Source organism: Plodia interpunctella, chromosome 24 (genome assembly GCF_027563975.2).
Source record: "Plodia interpunctella isolate USDA-ARS_2022_Savannah chromosome 24, ilPloInte3.2, whole genome shotgun sequence".
In the NCBI taxonomy this organism is placed as follows: Eukaryota; Metazoa; Arthropoda; class Insecta; order Lepidoptera; family Pyralidae; genus Plodia; species Plodia interpunctella.
Window position 1 is genome coordinate 6,325,141 of NC_071317.1, and position 7,379 is coordinate 6,332,519.

The window sequence follows — 7,379 nt, forward strand, 5'->3', positions numbered from 1 at the left end:
GTGGATGGGGATTAGCGATTACTATGATTTATTTTAAGACACTCTCATCTACCCGTATTCCCAGTTGAATTCACGGCTGTGGCGCCCGAAACCCGGACTAATAAAGCTTTGACTTTTGAAGAAGGCCCGCTTGATGTCAACCCTATTTGGGAATGTGGTTGTAGACCAGCTGCCAAGGCTATGTGTCCCTTAGTCGCCTCATAGGACATCCACGAGAAGATATTATAGAGTGGTCCTATTCTAGGGCGGAACAACACACCTTGATTTATTTGAGATCCACATCATAGACAAAATAAAAAAATATATTTTTATCTATTGTCCACATAATGATCAAAATCAGAGATACGGGTACAGACAAGTTTATTTGTTAGACAAATTAAAACCCCCCAACTTTCAATCTTAATTACGCTAAGACTTTTGAACGGCCAAACCGATTTTCATAAAATATGACTAAGAACACTCGGGATAAAAATTATCTATGACACCAAAAAAAAAACTAAACGAAAATTGGTTCATCTGTTTGGGAGATACACAGGCAGACACGTAAAAATATAACACCCACATTAAAGACGAAGCAGGTCCACGATAGATTGTCGAATGAATTTAGGACACTCGACAAGAGATGGATGGTTATCATCATCATATCGAGTGTGTTATTTGGCTAACACTGATGACAGATTTTATCCAAGTCGCCTAAAGGCATCTGCCATGACAACTCATATGGCACGAGTAAGATACGAACCTGAGACCTTTCGATCTACAGGCGTCTTAACCATTACACCACCACCGCTTCAACAGATGGAATTTTTGCCCAACATTGGAACAATAATAGCTACTTCAAAATCATAATGAAATCACGTTTTTAAGTTAATCACGTGCATGTTGACCTGTCATGTTGAGAATCACAATCTTGCCAGTCCATAGGTAGCAATAATATTCCCAAGAGGAAGGTTATCGTGAAGTAGACATAGTAGCGAGTGACCGCGAAATTGCAGCTCAAAATTTTAAGTTCCGTTCTCGCTAAGTTTGGGCTTCGCGACGTCTTAGCTCCGAACACAATATGAACCATGCGGAGATGAGAGGCAAGCCGAAGAAGAGGTGGATTACTCAATCCACCTTAGGCAGGACATGGCTAAAAAGGAAGTAACAGATCGGTTAACATCAGACAGGGAGAAGTGGAGGAGACTGACATGCTGTACCGACCACACATAGAGTGGGATGATAGTAATATATTATTATATATCATGAGGCGATCAGCCTATCCTTGTATTATTATTATTAACCGATCTGATCTGATATTATCCGATGTCTGATGTAAACCGATCTGTTACTTCCTTTTTAGCCATGTCCAGCCTAACGCACTCAGTCCACCTCTTCTTCGACCTGCCACTACTCCTTTTCCCATCACATCCATAACCTTTCTTACAATATATTTTCCTCCGAGATAGAGAGAGATTACATATCTAAAGAATTTTAATGACACGTGTACCCCTTTTTTCGGTACTCCACATAAAAATTCGCATAAATTAATGATCTACAACAAAATGGCGATGAGCCTAAAACACGGAAAATTCCTGACACCCCTTGGGACTGGCAACGTTGTATTTTTAATGACAGCCCTACGCGTTCCGGATTCTTTAGGTTTACGACACCTCGGTCATAAATAGCGCGAAGAGGCAATATTTTTTTGTTTTCTCTCTCTTCATAGTCGTATTCCTCATGGCTGAGGGTCGTGGTCATTACGTGGAATGAAACACACACAACAAATTTCTTGGCATTATTAATGGAGTGGTATGCCATTGCCTTCTCCATTACACACCCAAGTTAATAAAAATCAACCAGTGTGCAGGATTCCTCACGATGTTTTCCATCACCGGAAGCAAGTGGTGTTCGATGAAAACTACTGAGTCAGATTGGTATACAAACTCATGTGGCACGAGAAGGATTCGAACCTGGGATCTTTCGATCTACAGGCGGACGTCTTAACCATTACACCACCACCGCTACGTTTTCTGTTTTACTACAGGTTAAAAAAATATATAAGCTTTGTTTCGTTTTTAAAAATGAATTTGCAATGATTAACTACCCTATTTGTACTGTTTTTTTTATTTAACAGATAACCAGAAAGTTGTATATAAATCTGCCTGATGTGATTGACCAGCTAGCCCGATTGTGAAACACAATTTTTAACGTTATTTGTTCGATATGTAACATATAGATTAGGTATCCGTTAATTTGTCAGCAAGAGGTGAAATTGGAACAGGCCATTACTATTTTTTTATATTATGTTAATAACTTTTTAAATACTTATATTGATACTTTATACTTTTATTGATAAGAGTACCTCTCTAATGAAAGTACTGTACGTCGGCGTAAGACGTAAAGAGATGAATTAATTCAGCCGAACTGGCATGGTCTCAATAGCTCAGTGGTCAAGAGCACTGTCCCGGATAGACAGGAATAATAATAGGATGAAAAAAAATCTGGAACTGAGCGGGCATTGAACCCCAGGGGCGTGGGTTCAATTCCCGCTTGGTTCCAAAATTTTTTAATCGCACTTTTATTTTCAAAAATATCGTAACCTCCAAAACTGTTTGGTACAATCCATAAACGAAGTTAAAACGACTTTCAAATGTCACCCAATGGTAGGTATATCGTGTCCCAATCGTCTACTAAAGTTTTAACAGATCCTTTACTCGGCTTTAAGGTGCTCCAACTTTGGCTTAACTTGTAAACTTTCGGGTGAATGTCAAAACTATATAAAGTAAAGGATTAAGGTGAGGCCTAAGGTGACTTCAGAAATTGGTGTTATGTATTATGGTGTTATAATTATGGTGTACTAGCGTTTTGTTCGCGGCTTCGCTCGCGTATATTTCCCACAGGAACAGTTATTGTTCCGAGATGAAAGGTACCCTATGTCCTTCTCCATAAGCTATACGTTTGCAAAATTTCAAGAAGATTGGTTGATTAGATTTATAATATTAGATGATTATGATGCCTATGGTTATTATGGTGATATTATAGTTATACTATTTGCACCTTGGGGCTTTGCTCTTGTGAGAATTCGGAATAAAAGTTAGCCTATGTGATATTTTAGGTTTTATTCTATCAGTGTTAGGTACACTAATAGAATAAAGTTTTATCGAAATCTGTCTTATAGATTGTGTTTTACTGAGTTAGCTCCAAAGTGGAACTCGTGTTATGGGATACTATGGAAACTGTTATTACTGTACAAGCTGGATTGTAATTATTAAAAAAAAAACTCACAATTTTATGCACAAAAGCGCTTTCTACTTTACAAAGCGCCAATGACTATCAGAATTTTTCGTCCGGTGTCCGGTCCGATTTGAATCGCGTACTTTCGGGATAAAAATTGTCTAGCTGTTTGAGCGTGAAGAATTTAACAAACTCATAAACTTTGCCTTTATAATATTAGTGGGATAGACATGTAAACGTCAATTGTGACGTTGACGATACGATTATTCCCGCAAATTTATAGCACCACTGATTACAAAACTACTATTAATATATTCTATATAATATTATTCTCCGTAAACATATTTATTTTATGTCTTCTCATAGATGGAATCAAAACTTCCGGTATATATCAGGTCAATCGTGATGGTACCTTGAGACGCAACAGCCATAACACTTCTAACAAGAATAGAAGGAGCTAAATAACCGTTTTATCTCGCAAACCCATCTCGACGTAGAAAGGGTTACTTCGTTAAGGTCGTCGTGTACTGAACTATACAGCTTATATTATATACAACCCGGCTTCGCTCGGGAAAAAACGTAATTGACCGAGCGGGCGAAGCGAGCTTGGTCTACAAGGTCTTGGGGCAAAAATATATTTTTTGTATGTATGTTTGCAGCGCGATAACTTTCGAACCGTTGGTCTGATTTTAATGTAATTTAAAAGGTATGTAGGATCTGTCAATAGAATTTTTAAATTCGTGGGCCATCAAAATTGGTCAAGTAGTTTTTGAAATATTCACAATTATGTAAAAACTCATCAAAAATTTATTGTGTTAGCGAGGCCTAATTTCGCGGCGAACTAGTAAATTATAGGTACCTACTCCTAAACCTTTCACAAGAATCACACTGGGTATATTATTAAAACCGCATGAAAATCCGTGTAGTTGTTTTAAACAGACAGACAGACGCGGCAGAGAACTTGTTTTGTAATAATTGTGTATTTTCTTCTATACGTATTAGACGCTGCTTTGTTACGACGCAGTTGTTATTTATTTATTTATTTATTTATTTATTTATTATTATTATTTTACCGGACGAAAATAATATTTCTAGTTATTTCTACATGTAAAATACACAATAATTGCCTAAAGGCATCTGACATGACTTTTACGACCACTTGCCAACGTAAACGTGGCAAGTAGTCGAATACACAATGTCAACCAGTGTGCAGTTTTCCACTCGATGGATTTCAAAGTGATGGTCTAAGAAAACTACTACATATGAGTTAGATTGGTATACAAACTCACGTCACGTGTCACGAGGAGGATTCGAACCTGGAACCCTTCGAACATAGGCGGACGTTCTTAATCACGGATTCAATTGGACCTACCTCTATCAAACAAGTGAAACAGAATTAATAAATAATGTCTCTGTGTACGTCGCCCCTAACGGAGGCTGCTTTCGCGACAGATCACATTTGCGTTTCAATGAGATCCGCCGGGACTCTATTCTGATTTACATCCCGTGCCTTAATCGAGGGGTGTTGAAAATTATTCACACATATATAGATCAATGATAAACAGCCTTGACAACCGAGATGCAACAATATAATTCTGTAACAGTTGACGTCAGACAGGCAGTCGTAAAATCGACGTGGAATCTTGAAATTTTAAAGCTTTATGCTTAACTAGCGACTTTGTTTTATACGTGCTATGTAGTGAACCTTGGACTTCGGACACCACAATCTGACTACGAATACAACCGACGCAAGGATGGAAAAGTTTTACTAAGGTTTATGTGAAAATCAGACCTATCGATTAGTACTTTTAAAAATTTCCGGTTTTTTTTTTGACTCGACGAAGAATACGTTTTCTGTTTTTTTCATTTTTGAGTGCCATCGCATGCACCAGAGCTTATGGACGCTTGCAATATCAGGGGGATCACGGGTCTTTTTTCAAGAATATCGTTCTTTTTTAAACTGTGGCAGTGTCAAAGCCTTAGAATGTGTAAGTTCCTTTCGAAACTCGCTTCACATAGATTACGAAGATTTTCAGAATACACCCCCTTACCTGAGAAACCGATTAGGTATGCAAATCTCATATTACCCGCGTCTTCGAATTTAGATGCTTCCCGGTTCACGCTTTTAAAATATTCATATATGTAGGTGAATATATTATGTTTTCAAAACAGATAACGAACTACTCATTGCTATCACTAAAAAGTGTCTAAAACAATTTAACCACTTTATTAATAAACGTTCAATTATATGATTAGATTATCATTTTTCTTTGTTTTGTCCCTCTCTCTGTTTTCATCATTATTATTATTATTAGTAATTTGACATTGAAAGAACGAGATAATAATTTTGGCCTATTGATCATCATGCCGGAATGTTACCACTAGAGGCCCGGGTTCGATCCCCGGTCAGGTCAAGATGGTAAATGATCTTTTTCAGTTAGTTTGGACACGTGATGAGGCAAGAACAGGAATGTTTACGGACGTAGACTAGGAAAGCGATAGGAAATATAATAGAGTTATTAATTTTATAATATAATTAAATTAAAGCGGGTATAATTAATTACCTATCTTATAGGCTAATGGTTATAGAACGAATTTCGAAAGAGCGAAAATGTTTAGTATCGTTTTTATTTTCTATATTTTTTATTGATCGAAATCTCAATAAAAATTTTTTTTGGTCGAATTCCGAACATTAGTTTTATATATATCTATAAGTATGTTTTGTAAAACATATACATACTAAACATATACGTTTAATATAGGTTTTAATATAGGTTTTAATATAGGTTTTAATATAGGTTTTAATATAGGTTTTAATATAGGTTTTAATATAGATTTTAATATAGGTTTTAGTATAGGTTTTAATATAGGTTTTAATATAGGTTTTAATATAGGTTTTAATATAGGTTTTAATATAGGTTTTAATATAGGTTTTAATATAGGTTTTAATATAGGTTTTAATACAGGTTTTAATATAGGTTTTTAATATAGGTTTACGTTGGTAAACCTACATTATTTTAGAATTTGCTTCAAGATATTTCAATTTCCATAAATATATTTAATACCTGTAATAATTTCGAATGTTGAAATTTATTTTTCAATGAAAATATGTATAGTTATTTTTTACATAGATAAGTAGATGTTTTATTTTAAAAATGAAAACCTAACCTAGTTTCCAAGACAAAGCTTTTTGACACTTATCCAATCCTAACCTCAATCTTTTTTAAATTCAAATTCAAAAATTCTAATTCAAATCATTTATTCAGAAATTAGACCTTCACAGACGCTTTTTTTCTTGTAATACCCCTTTTTTTTTTTTTCACGCCGCCGTTATGGGGGACGTCACGGGGTCGCTAGGCATTCGACCGCGACACCCCCCGGGCGGCCTTTCGGGCCCCGGGCGGGCCGGACCTGGGCGGGCAGCAAGCACAAGTGCTAACCACCCGCCCCTTACGCCACGCGAGCGTGGCGCGGACCATCAAGCCCACTCCGCACACCAGTCAGAAAGCTGACGGGGGGAGCGGGCATCACCGACAGCTGGTCCTGAAGGGACCAGCGGTCACAACACACACAACACACACACAAAATCTTGGGTACCACAGGGCACCCAAGTCTGCCTCTGTACGGGCGCAAGAGGTGATAGGCAGGTGACACCCACACATTGCACCCGATACAGAGGCAGCCACCCTTCGGCCGCAGAGGACAGGGGGATCGTCGAGAGACATACCGACTCTCCTCTTCCCCTGCGACCCCACCGCACCGTGTTCAGCGCCACGGCCGCGCTGTGGTCGCGGAGGACAAACCCCCGCGACCCCACCTCTGGTCCCCTCTTGTTTCCACATCCAAAGGCTGGTGGCGGGTCACCAGCCAATGGCAGTACTACTGAGGGGACCGTCCACCAGGCCCAGAGCACCCACCAAAGTCTCTGGGCCTTGGGTTCCTCTTGGTTCACCGGGGTGGCTGGTTGTGTCAGACCAGCCCCCACGGTTACTAAGCCCCACCATCGCGACAAGATGGGAACCCGTCGGGGGGTGGCCTAAATACCCTAACCTAACCTAACTACTTTACCACCACAGTTTGAAGGTCACAACCTTTGCCTAACATAACCAGATAGGGATTATTAATGTTAGTTTCAGCCTTCCCACTCCCTTTTTAAACGTATC